The sequence below is a fragment of the Haliotis rubra genome, unplaced genomic scaffold, assembly GCF_003918875.1.
Source record: "Haliotis rubra isolate DU_JTF1 unplaced genomic scaffold, ASM391887v1 Scf1098, whole genome shotgun sequence".
NCBI lineage: Eukaryota > Metazoa > Mollusca > Gastropoda > Lepetellida > Haliotidae > Haliotis > Haliotis rubra.
In genome coordinates, this window is record NW_025765001.1 from 173,879 (window position 1) to 191,376 (window position 17,498).

Consider the following 17,498-nt stretch of genomic DNA (forward strand, 5'->3'; position numbering starts at 1 on the left):
GATCATGAAACAATGGTGCCAGGCCAGATCACTTACATGATTTTGTGATTTCTTGAAAGATGGTATATTTTAGACATTTCGGTCAGTGTATGATACTACATTTGACGTGTCACACTTTGACTTATTTCTGAATTAAATGAGCCTATTCCTCAATTCGGATCATTAATACATCTCATGTCTGTACACTCAAACTAAGTTTAAAAAGATATTAGCTGGTGTCAGATTCTTACACAAGGGTGATGTGTCTTCCAGTTTTTGCAGCAACAGCAGTTTATGACTATAGTGAAACACCTGCAAGTGTTTTGGATCACTCACTCACTCTAAAGAAATACACAAAATAATTGGAAGCCATCGTTGCTGTCTTCACTCTGGAAGTTTTGTATCGAGATATTTACCAAGGATCCTGGCATGATTCAATTTTACACAGGAAATGTGGAAGCTTTATTGCTATTAACAATTAGCATTACAGTGGAGATCATGGCAAGATGGTGTCAAGATTCAGAGGCAGAGAGAGGACAAAATTACCCAGTGACTTCTCGACTACTGATGCAGGGACGGGGCGCGACTTCTGACTGTAGACTTCTTTGTATTGGTTGTGTTGACATCGCGGTTAACTAGCTTGTTCCGCTTCAGCGGGAGCCGTATAGCGAGACTGGCTTTAACGTTTTAATAGCCGCGAAGTGAGAAAGGAGTATAGTGACTACTTTAACAATGTACTGTGACGTGGTAGCTTTAACAAGATGAGACGAGTTTATCGTAAATGACAGTGAAGTGTCCCTCATTTGAAACTTCTAATTTCTTCACATATTTATGAGAGTTATTAAAACGAAAACGGAAACTTACATGTCAAGGCTTCCATGGCTGCGATATCAGAGCCCAGGAAGGTTCGGCGAAATGCGTTCGGCGTAATACCTGCAGTTATGCAGCTTGTCCGGCTCCTACCCATCTTGCCTTGTCACAGCATTACCACTGGTGAAATATTAAAATTCCTTGACGCTAACAGCACCTCCCATTCAAATGACATTTGGTGTCACATAAAGTGATATGATGTTGACTCGTCGCTCGCACATGCGTCTCGCCTCAGTGAGCCTAAATGTTGCGTAATGTGTAGACGTCACGTTTATGTACTGCACTAGTTGTGAAGACAACAGCGTGTATACATCTGGTAGTATTGAGGCAGTACATTAGCGATGTGCCGAAGGAAGGCGAACGGGGAGTAAAATTGCAAGGTTACGTTCTTGTTCGGGAACACCGTTCATTCATCGCCGCTCTTTTTCCTTTTTCATTTAGACCACTGATATCACTTCGGACAAATAAATCCGTAGATTCTTTAGATGGATGTCAGGCAGATTTTGTGCTAACTTTATGATTCATTTTCCCGAAAAGAGATCTACCAGCAGGTGGCTATTTAGATGTTATGGTGTCATTTAAATATGTATCAGAATACACAGACAGATCTGATTCATTTCATGCATATTCAGAGGACAATTACATCATATGGGATGAAACGAGATAAAAAGAAAATAGAATCTACTACAATGTGAGAAAATAATATTGCAGAGGATATTAGAATTATTGTTAGAATTATTTATTATCTATACCTCTCATAATTGAAGTTTATTTAACAAAGATCGAAAAATACCATTTTCAGGGAAACGCTTACCATTCACGGAGAATCGTTTACCGTGCAGCTTCACTGTAAACAAGAAAAGCAAGATTTATGGAAGTCAACTTCTTTATTGTGACTTTTCGGAGTGTATGCTTGCTCCTTCCACAGGGGCTTGTAACGCTAAACACTGCCATCAGGGTATATACTGTCACAGACGGGGTCTTAGTACTATATAAAAGGAAATGGATGAAACGAGGTCAACACACCAAGTTCGTTTCAGGGCGAATTCATCAATGCTCACTGTATTTATCCCATTTGAAGTATGCACCCATTTCAAGCTAATAGATTTACCTACAAAATGAGACATACAGCACAAGAATCGAAGCGGTACTTTGGGAGCTAGGGTCTTCGGAGGCTCGAAAAATCGTGATTTCTCGATTCCGAGCCAAAATCCCTGCTCAGAATTTGTAGGGGTAACTCACCCATTTTCTTGTTTATTTCACAGAATACACATACGACATACACCTTAACCTGCCCCGCACTTAAAAGAGCAAGGGAGCTCATTGGTTAAAAATAAAATATGTCCCATCAAATCGCTGACTCTTTTCAGTGCGGGGCAGGTTAAGGCCAAGGTTGTCAATGGTGAACGGCACGACACAATTCTGTTTGCGATGAATAAATGTACGTAAACTCATTATGACAGTGAGATGTAAGTGTCTCCAAGTGTCTTCTTGTAGTGAGTGACTATGGTTTTACGCCGCTTTTAGCAATATTCCAGAAATATCGCGGCGGGGGACGCCAGAAATGAGCTTCAGACATCGTGCCCATGTGGGGAATCGACCCCGAGTCTTCGGCGAACGCTTCAACCACTAAGCTACCCTATCGCCCCTTCTTGGAAGAAGTTGGCGGTAACGCAACAGTCTGAAATTGGGAAAGAGGAGGACCTGCCCGTTTTCACATTTTGTGCAAATGCCAGTTTTAAAACACATTACATTTATGCCCATTTAACCATGGCCGTTTTAAAAACGAACTCGTCTGTGAAAGGGGCAGTAGGTGTCTTAATTAGTGGATTTTCATAACATTGTGACGTAATAAAACAAACAACTATAGTCTGTCATTACATTTTTTACGAGGGGGGACCTCTTGCTGGTAGAACAGCCGGATAATCAACACGCGTGTGCAGTGAAATTTCAATTTCAAACGTGCAACTCGCACACCTGCTGTTCTACCAGTAAGTGGTACCCCCTCGTAATAAATAGTGAAAAATGACACCAAAATAATGATTGTTTGTTAAACAACTTTGTTATTCGGGTGTCCAAAATTATGAGACAAATCATCAGAGATGGTCTGTCAATTTCATGTGGCTGTGCAAAATTTGGTTTTGTTGCAGTTATTACATTTTGTGTTAGTGAGCAATTCATCGGCCTCAAATGAAATCAAACAGACTGTAGTTGTTCAATGCAATGTAAATAAGTGTTTCGCAACACGACAGACACCACTGTACTGTATTGTGTGCTGTGGTACTCTACTACCTGCCAACACTACATTGAATGTCCTGACCTACTTATTTTCTTGGAAGTAGTTGTTGACGGTTACATGGCTGATTGAAGAAGGTTGACCTGCCAAAGTTTACGTGTTGTATAAGATTGAAATCTGAAGTAACAATGAAGGATACTTGAGTGACTGTCGACTTTGAATCCTTCAAAATCGAAGTGATTTTTATGACCAGTGAGTTTGTTGTTTTGAGAATTACGTCAAGCGTTTTAAAGTGTACCCAGCATGCACAGTCTTGCGAGGAAGGTGGTAGAAAGCAGGAATCCGTGGTTCAGGCTTCCTTCAATGCGATGGCCAGTTGTGGAAGTGTCTGAAGCGTGTGTTGACGTTGACATAGGCGTCGATCGAGTTCATCCCATAGATGTTTTATCGGGTTTAGATCTGATGATCGGGAAGGCCTTGGCAAAGCATTGACGTTAGAATTGGCAAGGTACTATGACGCGTTCTGTATGTGAAGTAGCGTTATCCTGCTGGAAAACCACCCCTGTCGGTCAATAATCTGAAACATGCGACGTGCAAGGAATTTGTTGATGTACCGATTTGCTGTCACATTCCCCTGAACCAACTCTAAATTAGATCTTTGGGTGGCACCGAGTGAAGAACCACCTCTTTGTGGTGGATGCTGGGTAACGCTAAGAGCTCTTCAATCCCCCGTGTGTACCAGGGGCAATATTTGGTCCACCAACCTGTTTGCCGTGGGTTGCGCCCCTGTGTCGTTGGAGGACGGGAGTGTGGTGGTTGAGGGCACTGAGAGCCTGGAACCGTGTTCCTTTTGCCCAACACACCTTACTTCACCTAGACGGGTGATAGAACTGGCCCGGTTCAATCAATCGGCTGGTCACGCCAAGCCCTGTGCATAGTGACTATATTTGCACAATTCATTATCATTGGGTCTTGTTTATTTTCACTTACAATGTACTAAAACTTTTGATTAATTTAAATTGCCTAGAGTCTTATACCTAGAGTCCTTGTTGACACCCCATGGTGGGTGGGGAGCAGGGGTGCTGAATCTATTTACACTTGTCATGGACCCCACTCCATCTGGTTCATTTCGAAATGAAAAAAAGCGACGTTTCGAAAATATTGATGACTCTTCAAAAACAGTTTCTTCGAATTCTGACTCATGCGCTCGCTTTCTTGTGATTGAGGCAACTGATTTTCTGCCTGTAAACCTAAATCCTTTTGCGATATCAAAGGATGTTTCTGGAATTTGTGGAGATGTTAAGAACGTCACCCGTCTCCATAGTGGTTCACTTCTCGTGGAATGTCCACGGAGACAGCAATCTCTCAATCTTTTGTCTATCAAAACATTTGCCAACATTGAGGTTCTGTGTCTGTGCACAAAACATTAAATTCATGTCGAGGAATCATTCGCAACAAAGCTCGCTGTCTGTTCGACATGTCAGAGGACGACATTGCTGCAGAGATTGTAGATCAAGGTGTAACCGCTGTCAAACGTTTCACCGTCAAGAGAGAGGGTACCCTTGTGAAAACTAATACCTATCTCCTGCCGTTTGCCCGTGCATCTTTACCACAGTCAATGAAAGGAGGCTACTTTAATATCGGACGTGTATGTCCCCAGTCCACTCTGATGTTATAAATGCCAGAACTTTGGTCATGGGTCCATCTCTTGTCGTGGCTCTGTGGTGTGTCATCGCTGTGGTGGCAATCATGAAAACACAGACTGTTACAACAAGTTTACATGTGCAAACTGTTCTGGTCCACATGATTCTTCATCCAAATCATGTCCCGTTTGGCAAACGGAATAAAAAATAATGAAGCTGAAATGCGAAAAGAATATCCCATACCTTGACGCGAAAAAGCTCTTTAAAAGTGAGGATTCGACTCCATTACATGTGTCATACTCTGCTGCAGTAACTCGGACTGTAGTGACATCCTCTGTTACCTGTCAAACAGATCTGACGTGGGTCAAGTCAGAGAAGCCCATGACTTCTGCCTCAGTCTTACCATCGACATCCCGAGCCACTCAGTCTCCATCTGCCTCTCAGGATTCATCTGGATCTCAGACTTCATCTGCCTCTCAGTCCTCATCAGACTCTCAGACGAAGACTCAACCAGAGACATCACAAACGTCAGCTAAACAGTCTCACACCAAAACAGAAAGGAAAAAAATCACCAAGAAACAATTACCAACTGCCCCAGTACCTTCAGAGGTTTCTTTTGAGAACCCCTTGAACCTTTAGATATGGAGGTGTCATTGTCCTCTCAGGACAAACGGAGGAGCTTCACTTCCTCACATTCACGCGGAAGATCACCAATTGAGGCACCATGACTCAATTGTCCACTATAATTCAATGGAATTGGAGAGGACTCAAAAATAGTTTCAACGAGATTCAATTACTAACGTTGGAATTTCAACCGTCAGCTTTATGTATCCAAGAGACATATCTAAAAAATACAGATAACTTTAATCTGAGACGGTATAGTGATTATCACTTTTTTCCCCTCCAGGAGATAGAGCAACTGGAGGTGCTTCCATTTTAGTACGGCAAGGTATAATACACAACCCTGTCCATCTTAGTACAAATCTTCAAACTGTTGCTGTTCGTATCACGCTGCATATTGCATTGACTATGTGCATTGTATACATTTTTCTCTCTCTTCTGGTATTAGACAGTCGGATCTTAAAAATCTATATGACCAGCTTCCAAAGCCATGCCTCATCATAGGCGACCTGAACGGTCACAACTCGCTTTGGGGAAGTGACCATACTAATACTAAAGGTAAAAACCTTAAAGAATTCATTTCTCTGAACAATCTATGTATTCTCAATGCTGATAATAATCTATGTATTCTCAATGCTAAATCAGCTATATAATTTTATGGGGGTGGGGGTGGTAATGTATGTGAATGTGTGTAGATGATGACCTATGTGAGAGTGATCACTTTGCCACCATTCTCAAAACAGTCCACCCTGGTGATGATCCACCTTTATCCCGACGGAACTTTGCCAGGACTGACTGGTCATTATATCAGACACTATGTACTGATCACATAAAACATGACATTTTTGCGAACAGCGAAGATCCTATACAGTTATTTTCAGATATACTGAACAACATTGCTAACCAAACTGTACCAAAGTCCTCTATAATTCCACACATTTGTAAGCCATGGTTCAATAATGAATGTAAACAGGCCAGAAAGTGTAAGAAGAAACCTGAAAAGTATTTTCGCCGACATCCTGCCGTACATAATCTAGACAAAGTACAAATTTTAAATGCTAAGGCTAGATGTGCGTTTAAACAAAATAAGTGTCAGCCTTGGCGAAATTATGTTTCTAAAATAAATTCACGCACACCTATGCCAGAGGTGTGGAACATGATTCAAAGAATAAAGGGCAAAGGTTCTAAATCTACTGTTCACCATCTGAAGGATGGTGATGCTTTATTAACTAATAAAACTGACATTGCAAATAAACTTGGTGAAACTCTCGTCAAGCATTCATCTTCATCCAATTATGTCTCTGAGTTTCAAAAGTTTCAGAAACAACAAGAGAAAAAAAGATTAAATTTTAACTCAGACAATGGTGAAGATTATAATCAATTATTTTCACTACATGAGCTACATACCTCCCTTGAGCAAGCTCATGATACAGCAACAGGGGCTGATGATATCCACTATCAGCTCCTGAAGCATTTGCCCGAATCATGTCTTGGAAACGTTGCTAAATATTTTTGATTCAATATGGACTTCAGGGAATTTCCCAACTTCATGGGGTAATGCCATTGTCGTCCCTATTCCAAAACCTGGGCGGGATCATACTGATCCGTCGAATTACAGACCAATATCTCTAACTAGCTGAATCTGTAAAACCATGGAACGTATGGTAAACAATAGATTAACATGGTATCTTAAACCAATGACCTTATAACCATCGTCAATGTGGTTTCAGGAAAAATCGTAGTACCTTAGATCATTTGGTACGACTAGAATCCTTTGTTAAAAATGCAATAGTAAGTAAACAACATGCCGTATCGATATTCTTTGATCTCGAGATACCACCTGGAAGCACGGCACCTTTCAGGATTTACATGATTTTGGTTTGAGGGGTCGTTTACCTCTTTTTACTTCACGGTCTTTAACAGACAGGCAATTTCAAGTCCGAGTGGGTTCTTCCCTGTCTGACTATTATAATCCGGATCAGGTGTCCCACAAGGCAGTATTTTGTCTGTCACATTGTTTAGCATTAAGATCAACAGTTTATCGAAGGTTTTAATCGATTCAATTGATGTGTCGCTTTTCGTGGATGATTTTAATATTACATGTCGTGGCAAAAATATGCAACTATTGAACGGCAAATGCAGTTGTGTTTAAACACGATAAACAAATGATGTCTCGAAAACGGCTTTAAATTTCTAAATCCAAAACTAATTGTATACATGTTTGTAGAAAATATAAACCGCATAAAGACCCTGAACTGTTTCTCAATATCACTCCCATCAAAGTTGTCAAGGAGGCCAAGTTCGTGGGTTTAATTTTTGACTCCCATTTAACGTATCTGCCTCATATTGAATCCCTTAAATCTAAATGCCTGAAGGCACTTGACTTGTTAAAAGTTTTTTCCAATTCTAAGTGGATAGGAGATCAGGCTCCCCACCTACACCTCTACCGATCATTGGTCCGTTCCAAACGTGATTATGGTTACATCATATATGGTGGAGCCTGTAAGAGCAACCGTAAAAATATTAGATTCTATTCATCACCAAGGTCTAAGGCATTGTCTTGGATCCTTTAGAACTTCTGTTGACAGTCTCTACGTCGAAGCCGATGGGCCATCTCTAAACCATCGCCGTATAAGATTATCCTTACAGTATGTAACAAAACTATATTCAAATAAGTCAAATCTTGCATTTAACTGTGTTTTAATCCTCTTTATGAGAACCTGTACAACAAAAAGTCTTCTCTTGTTCCACCTCTTGGATTACGAGTCAAAACTTTCATTTCTGCTGCCGGCATTCAGCTGGAAAATATATCTTCCCGCCTTCTTTCTTCTCCTCCTTGGCAGTTTGTAAGGCCACAGGTTGACAAAAGAACATGAACAATATCCGTAACGATGACGTCAGAAGTTCAAAATTGAGTCGGGGGTCACAAGTCGAAGTCACAAAGTCAATAACGGGTATGACCATCATGCGCGTGAAGCACAGCAGTGCATCGGCGACGCATAGAGGCAACCAAATTTTCCAAATGAAGGCCTGGGGAATGGTTTGGGACGTGGCATTGCAGTCTGGAACCTGTGTCTGATATGAGTCACCCGAATCCATCTGTCCTGTCTTGGCGTCGTTACTCGGGGACGCCCAGAACGTGGGTGGTCGGCGACGTCATTACTGTTTCCCTAACGCCTGACCAATGCAGATATCGTGTTACAACGGAATTGGAAATGTGCTGCCACCTGTTTTTGGCTCATGCCTGCTCGAACCATTCCAATGGCTTCATGACGTTGAGCAGATGTTAATCTTGGCATGATGTGCATGTGACTTTTCATGTGAATTTGTGAACGTGTGAATGACCAAAGATCAAGCATTCGACAGTGACATCAAATTCTGAGTTTCACATGTTGTGTGCAGCTGCACAGGCTGTACGTGCAGTAACACATTGCAAGTCCATATGCCACCATCAATGACGTCACGTCGCCTGGCACCTGCATGAGCGTTTGATTGTCTCCAATACTTGCTATGTTCACACCTTTATTTATGCATAAAGACGCTGTCTGCCTATCTTTATATTTTCTGTGTGCACAGTTTCTTTATGTGGCCAGTATAGATACATATTTTATTATCGGTAGTTTAGATTAGTAACTTAGATTGTTCGTGGCTGTACCCTCAAAGGGCTTTGAAGTATTGTAAAATCATTGTCCTCCTGAGAGGGTATGTAAGTCCCAAAAACATTCGAAGTAAAATTTCAACGTACCAAGTTTTTAAACGTGGTATTGTTCTTTTAAATTTCGGCTGAATTGCCCTACAATCGCCAGCAGCTGATTTCGAAGGGATGGTTTAAATCCAGCTAGGCTCCATGCAGGTAGCAAAAGTAATGTAGGTCCCCATGGGTCCTAGTATGGTGATCTACCTTCAGTTGTTGGCGATATATAGCACATTTTTATACTGTGTTGTCCTAATTTGAAATCCAATTTAGAGAGAGTTGCTAGTTTTATTCCTTGATACTGTGATATTCTAGTTGATTTTACTGCCCTTCGTCGGCATGTTTTTTTAATTTATATGTATTTATGGTGAATTCATAACTTGTTTATAGTCACGATATGGCTGAAATATTGCCGATGTGACTTAAAATCTTAACTCACTCACTCACTTTCTACAACTACTTTGTTGTACATTATGGGTTCCCATCCAGAATATATATACATTCTGATCAGGGAGCAAACTTTGAGAGTCGTCTCATTAATGAGTTGTGTACCATCACCGGAATCAAGAAGTCTAGGACAACACCATGTCAGCCTATGGGTAATGGTCAGTGTGAACGTTTCAATAGGACTTTACTTGATATGTTAGGTACATTGCACCCGGGTCAGAAAGTGGATTGGAAATCACATGTAGCTACTTTAGACCATGCGTACAATTGCACAAAACATGAAACCACCGGATACTCACCTCATTTTCTCATATTTGGTCGGCACCCCCACCTTCCCATTGATCTTGCCTTTGGTGTAAACCTGGAGAATGGTGAGATTTCTCTACGGTCTAACACGCGGAATCTGAAAGACCGTCTACAGCAATCATATGAGCTTGCTTCAATGGCTATGAAAAAGGCTCAAGGTAAGCAGAAACGGGGATTTGATTATAAGGCAAGAGGATCAAGCTTAGAGATAGGTGACAGAGTGTTAGTTCGCTTTTTGGAAAGCACAAAATAGCTGATCCCTTAGAAAATGAAACCCATGATGTGAATAGATCAACCCAATTGGGAAATTCCAGCATTTGTGGTGAAACCAGAATCAGGAATTGGACGAACTAGAACACTGCACAGAAATCATCTTTTGCCTGTTAGTAACATATCCAGTAAACCTGAAACGTATAAGGATTATTCAATTCCAACTGAACTGGTGGAAATGAAGTCATCATCTGAACCAAATCAGGATGATAGTGACTCTGAAATCATTGTGTCGGTTTCTGAAACTCTTGCTATGGATGAAGTTCTTTCAGTAAATGGCACCGAATCGAATGCCAAAGAAGATACTGAAGAAGTGAGTGATACTTCCCAGCAAGAAATTGACGAATCAGGTGCCGCCAGTGATTTACATGAAGATATTTCCACAGTAAGTATTGGTTGGTTGTGGAATCTGATAAACAGGATACAGATGTTCGACGTTCAGGTCGCCTCAGAAAAAAATCACAATGGATGAGAGATGGTGATTTCATGCTATCTCACACTACACCAGTTCCAAAGTGGTTAGACATCACAGTGTTTTCACGCTCTGACATTGTCAGAAGCTTTCCACGAGTTGGCTGCAGAGGTAAGGACAGCCATTTTGAGGTTAGTTGCGGATTCTTCTATGAGACGAAGACGTCTATTTTGTGAAAGGAGGAAGTGTAAAGCAGGATATGTTGTCAATTGAGACATATCAGATTTTATTGTTATCAGGTGAAGGTGTTCTTTGTAGTTAGAAAATTATGCAATTAAAAAGTATAAACTGCTAAACTCCCAAAATATGTTTAACTTTCTTTGGTGAAGGGTTATTTAATACACATTGTGGTAGTATGAAATCGAATTAACAAACCTCATAAAAGGTTTTGTTGGGGTTTGTTTGTAAAATTCTATGTGGTCGAGGTGCATCTGAATTATGCCCCTTTGTGGAATATTTACATCACTAAGGAAGTGAGGTGGCCTCAATTTCATATTGTGTGTAATGTGACCAGAGATAAGGTCTCTGATTGGGTACAAGTTTTTTTAGGCATATTAAATACCCTGAGCGTCCAAGCACATGGCACTTAGCATCCGGCCTTGCACAGCAGCAGCACGGTTAATTGCCACAGAAGGTTAGTTTTTATTGATATTCTTTTTGTTGAAATACACTAAAGTTGGAAATTGTTATTTATATTATGTTTGAATAAAACTTAGAAAATATTACAAATAAATAATTAGCAAATTATTTCTAGCATAACTGGTAACTGTAGTGTATACACTTGTGTATGCTTTTGCAGTGGTGTAAAATTGGCAAATGGTGTCTGCAGGTGCCAAACAGGGTAGAAATTGTAAACTCCATTCCACAGATGGGTAAGGTTTATTTTCCTTCAGTACACTGTTTATTTTCCTCAATACATTGTGTGAATCTTTTGACTTGTGTGTGTATTTGTGTAACATGAATATTTTGTTATTTAATTAATGCAACCTGTAACATATTGACACACATTTGTAACATGGAACATTCTTCTAGAATGATTAAGTGAGTGAGTGAGTTTAGTTTTACGCCGCATTCAGCAATATTCCAGCTATATGGCAGCGGTCTGTAAATGTTCGAGTCTGGACCAGACAATCCAGTGATCAACAGCATCAGCATCGATCTGCGCAATGGGGAATCGATGACATGTGTCAACCAAGTCAGCGAGCCTGACCACCCGATCCCATTAGTCGCCTCTTACGACAAGCATAGTCGCCTTTTGTGGCAAGCATGGGTTGCTGAAAACCTATTCTACCCCGGATCTTCATGGGTCTCTAGAATGATTGATTTTCCTGTCCATTTAATAATGGGTCAAATGTTTCAGGGTGATTATGTTTGTGAAATCTTGTGGATTGTGAACCGCTGACTACCCCAAGAAATAAAATGTCCTCACCCCTACCAGCAGTGTTATCCTGAAGAGCTGGTTTCTTACATATTAAATCTAAATCTATCATATAGAAGACACTGAAGGAAATAATGGAATAAAGGAACTCCTCTCAGGTGTTTCCACAGGAGCATGTTCAGCTGTCTGACAAACATTCAGTTTGTTTGTGGTCTCATGTTTCAAGACGTGCATGATTTGCAAAAACACAGAAGAAACTGGTGTCCCGTAAAGGCTTCAGTGGGTCCACCGGGGATGCCCCAAGTGGGGGTCAAAAGGAAGTTGGATGAAGACACTGTGAAAGCACACCGTCCTCTGGTAGACTGTGATTTTTGTGGACAAGTTTAACGATAACCACAACTTACAGAAATGGACGATGATGACCATGATGAATCATTAAGTGATGTCACACAAAAAAACAGGAAAAAAAGATGGCTGATCTCGAAGAGCAACGTATAAGACAAATGTATTCACGTACACGTGAGCTGAACCTTTTGGATGAGAAACGACAGCTGTACATGAAAAGAGGTTTAAACGAAGACATGATTCAAGCCAAACTGAACAAATTATCTGGAGCACGTTTATAGAGAGGTATGCCCGATTTAATGCTTATCTGTATCATATGCAGTGGGGTCCAAAGGCACAAGGACCGCCTCCGTGGTGTAGTGGTTAGAGCGTCCGACCAGAGAGCGGAAGGTCGCGGGTTCGATCCCCGACCGCGTCATACCAAAAGACGTTAAAATATGGTACTTGTTGGTCCCTGCCTGGCGCTTGGCATTACTGAGTACAACAAGGACTGGTCGGCTCTGAATCAGTATAATGTATCTGAATGTGGTATTCCTGCTTCACTGCGGCATGGTATCTCAGTGGGCTAGTACTATAAAACCAGCTTCAGTCTGGGCTAGTACAAGCAGCCGCACATACACATACACACGCATGCACGTCGTCATATGAGCGAAATGTTCTCAAGTACGACGTTGAACCCAATTTCACCTCACCTCACCTCACCAAAGACACAAGGAATACTGAAACAAGCAGGAGACACAAATAATCTGTATCATGACGTGTTTTAAAAACTATACCAATATAAATCGTGGGTGGAAGGCTTGACTGAAGATAATGATGAAGACATAACATATGATGAAGAGAATGAAGGACAGGATAGCGATAAAGACAATGTACAGTAGACTTTGGGCATGCTCCTATCCCGTAGTTCTACTCATTTGAAACAGAGCTAATAAAAAAATGAAATCAGTATCTCTCTTGCTTGTTTGTGGCAGAATGTCTACAGATTTGTGCTATAATGTATACACACCAAGACTTAATGTGAATGAGTTGTTATTGTCCGGTTTATGTGTTTGCAATTCTGTTCAAGCGGATACATGATGATTGACAATAAGGCAAAACCCTATTGACTAAGTTAGATGTTAATGTTACCTTAATGCTGACACTAGATATACAATAGTGTTATCCAGTGAAAGACAATTAAACCATGTACACCCTTTAATATCGGCAAGTAAACTATTATTTATATCAAGTTTTCATTTTGTGAATGTTCAAATATATCATATACACTGAATGGGTGACATAACTCATAGTAAACCAATAAAATATATCACTAATAGGAATTTAAAAAATAAAAGTTTATCCCTTGGAGATGTGAACTCACCCCCATTAGTCTTTTCTACACTCAAACGCCGGCATTCCCTCACTGTCCCTAATACATTACTTCACCCTAAGCCGAAACATGATACTCCCCCACTGAGCAGCAAGTCTTAATGTTGACTCGAGCATACTGTAGCCTTCATTTATGCATGCTTTTATTTTAAAATACATCAAGAATTGTCGAATCATGATGCATTCATTCAATACAAAATCATACTATTTAGTTTGAGAGTAGGGAATAATTCATGGGCTGATAATTCCATCATATTAACATAGGTTGTCCACATTCCCAAAGCGATGGTAATGCTTTGAATCTCAGTGTGTCGCCTCTCCAGGCTATTTTACACACAGACGCAATGAAATGTAGGTCAGCAATGTTAAAACTTGCAACAACGGCTGTGAGGCGAGACGGGAGAAAATGTGGGTCACACAATAAACGCTTACATTTTAATCTCATGCTTATTTGTTGGTTAATCAATTAACTTAATCACAAAAGCATGAGGTTATAGTATAAGCTTAATGTGCTTCGGATTTCATGTGGATTTTACCATGTGTGTTTCATGGACTGAAGGTAGGACGTTGTATACATTTGAATTTCACATTTCAATAGTTTAGTTATATTTAGTGATACGGTAAACTGAACGTTGATCTATGTCGCATTTTAACAAATGTGTCATAAAACCTGTGAACTGAACTTAATGGACCTGATGCATTCAACAAATGTTGCACATGACTGTTGTTAGGCCAGTGATTCAGAGCTGAGGTGGTATCACGTTACACCATTACATCTCGGCTGAGTGAGGCGAGACTAGGGTGGGGTGGGGTGGGAGGTTTGGGATGCGTTTAACCAGGGATGGTGTGGTAATTGATACTGTGGTAACGGGTGCTCACTTTGACATTTGAGATAACAGATTTTCTCTACACGCGACAGGAAATGTTAGAAAGTGTGGAAAATGTAAACATTTTGTAAAAAGACATGTAGCGAGTGATAACCTCAACTCATTCTCAGAGGGGGTTTTCATAGTTGAAATTTAAACCGGATGAAACTAGTTTGTGGTCAGTGGTCCATTGAATTCGATAGTTGCTCTACGCTAATTGGTCCAAAGTAATGGTGAGATGTCATGGTGTGATGGTATGATGTGACGCCAGATCCGTTTCCCACGGTCAGCTCAGTACAAGGTCATTGCCCCCATCCGCTTACCCACGGTCGCGGTGTCAGCCAGGTGTTCAATTAGGTCACAACATTGTGGATTTGGGACTGTGTTCTCCAAGGTCATTGTGAGGTCATGCTTCTAGGCTATGCCTAATGAGTTCACACAGGTGGTGATGACGTCATAAAATCAAAATGGCGGATTTAGGACGAATCAAACCCCTATACAGCATCCGTTAGTTTACCAAACAAAACGTAAAGGAGACTGAGCAGAATCTTAAATTTCCATTCTCTTTCAATTAGGTTTCCGTTGTACTGAAATTAATCTTATTTCATATGACAATATCTTTTATTTGGATTCTGGTGTACTGAAACACTAACATCACTAAGCTGAAACCAATGTAATACATAGGCAGTTTTCTTGATATATGCATATGGAGCTTAATGTAGGTTTCTGGAAATATGCATATGGAATCAAATTTATTTTTCTACAATCGGTTCATTCAAGTTCTCATTAATGGACACCATCAGTGATGTTTTCCAGTTGCTTTATGCAATGGAAACTAACAATGATACTTTACTGTCAGTTTCCATTTCTGGAAACTAACCTTGTTGGTTTCCGGCAGTTTCCAGTCACTGAAACTAACCTTGTTAGTTTCAGCAACAGAAAACTACAGGAAACCAACAATCATAGTTTCTTGTGCTGTGAATATTGCTGAGTGAGGCGTTAAACAATAAACCAACCAACCATTCAACCAATTGTACCATCTTGTATTATCCCTTTCTTCACTTTTGTTATCATTTTCACTCTTTTACGCGCAAGTAGGCAATGAAGTTATGGTCCCTTCCTTGGTACTGTGAGCTTTGTCAAGCCTGGTGAAAAGGTGACTGTATATACATAATTCTTAGTTCTTGAATATGTTCATAACCTCTAAAATTCAATTCGTAGTAACATTTAACCATTATTTCAAGGGTGAACTGGTAACAGTTAATGCAAGGGATTGTTGAGAACAATCAGCGAGCAAGAAATACGTAAGATTGCAAACAAAATTAGACGAATGCTTTTGTACTTAGAGCTAGGAGCAATTTACCATAGCAATTTAATATAAAGACATGGTCAGTCATCCTGGTTGAGAGTATGAGCAAGAATCATTCAGGTTATTGTAGGCACCCGTGAAGAGCCACCTCCTCGTGGTGGGTGCTGGGTAGCGCTAAGCGCTCTTCAAGCCCCCGTTGTGGACCCGGGGCTATATTTGGTCCACCAACCCGTTTGCCGTGGGTTGCGCCCCTGTGTCGGTGGAGGAAGGGAGTCTGGTGGTTGAGGGCACTGGTTCCAGGAACAGTGTTCCTTTGCCCAACACACCACTTCGACCCTAACTTCACCTAGATGGGTGGTAGAATGGGCCCGGTTCTACCAATCGGCTGGTCATGTCGAGCCCTGTGCATTATTTGTATTTGCACAAAAGTTATATTATGTACTACATTTTTTACTTTAGGTCTTGGCTCAATTTTGTTTATTAAACATCACTTGATTTTGAAATATGTACTTTTTATATTGCCTAGAGTCTTATGCCCAGAAGGCGATGGCTCATGGGCCAATCTGGTAGATTGATTACTTGTTTAATCTTTCTGCTGGAGTATATCATCCCAGTATCCTTGGTGCTGCAAGTCGAAGATCCACTTGTATATAGCATCGTCTTTATGACACTCCGTGGTGGGTGGGGAGCTGGGTTGATGAATCTTTTATACATTAACATGGAACTTGAAAACCCCCTGAGAAAAAAAACGTCAGCTTGATAATGATCAAAGCACAAATGATAGTTTTAGACCATTGAAACAGGTAGACTACTGGCCAAGATTTCCAGTGATAGAATCTCCAGATAAAAAACCAATTAAACTGAATCTGTTTGCTGTTTCTAAAGCAGTGTATGGTATAGCAGGAGATGTTAAAAATATGAAGCGAATGAGATCTGGGTCGTTACTCATAGAATGTAGTAAACGACAACAAGCAACTAACCTGCAGTCAATTGATACGTTAGCTGGATTCCCATTTTCAGTGCCCATCCATCGTACACTGAATTCAAGTAAAGGCATAGTCAGGGATCGAGATCATCTTTTGGAGGACATGACGGAGCTTGACATCATGCTTGAACTCAAAGATCAAGGCGTTACGTACTTGAAACGTTTTACGAGGCGTCAGAATTCAGAAAGGTTCCAACAAACACATATTTGTTCTCATTTGTCTCTCCAACGGCACCAAAATCCATCAAAGCCGGGTATTGCAATCTTTAAGTTGAATTGTATATCCCAAATCCCTTGAGGTGCTTTAAATGCCAGAAATTTGGTCATGGGATAAATTCTTGCTCAAACCCTATAACTTGTGCTCATTGTCGGGAGCAATCTCATGTCACAGAAGACTGTACAAACAACTTTAAAAAATGTGTCAATTGTTCAGGTCAACATTCCTCCTCATCAAAGAAGGGAAGTGGAAGTCAATAAAATAAAACATTCTCAAAACATCAGCTATGCTGAAGCTAAGAAACTTGTTCCATCTGTTTACCCAAATAACTGTTATACTTCTGTTATTAAAAAAACACTCACGACCACAGCCTCAGTTGAATGTCAGACAGAGCTGACATGGATAAAAATCTACTTCTCCTGAACCCATCCCAAATCAAGAATTGTTGACACGAGGAGAATCTGCTACCCAGACTGCAGACGTGTTACA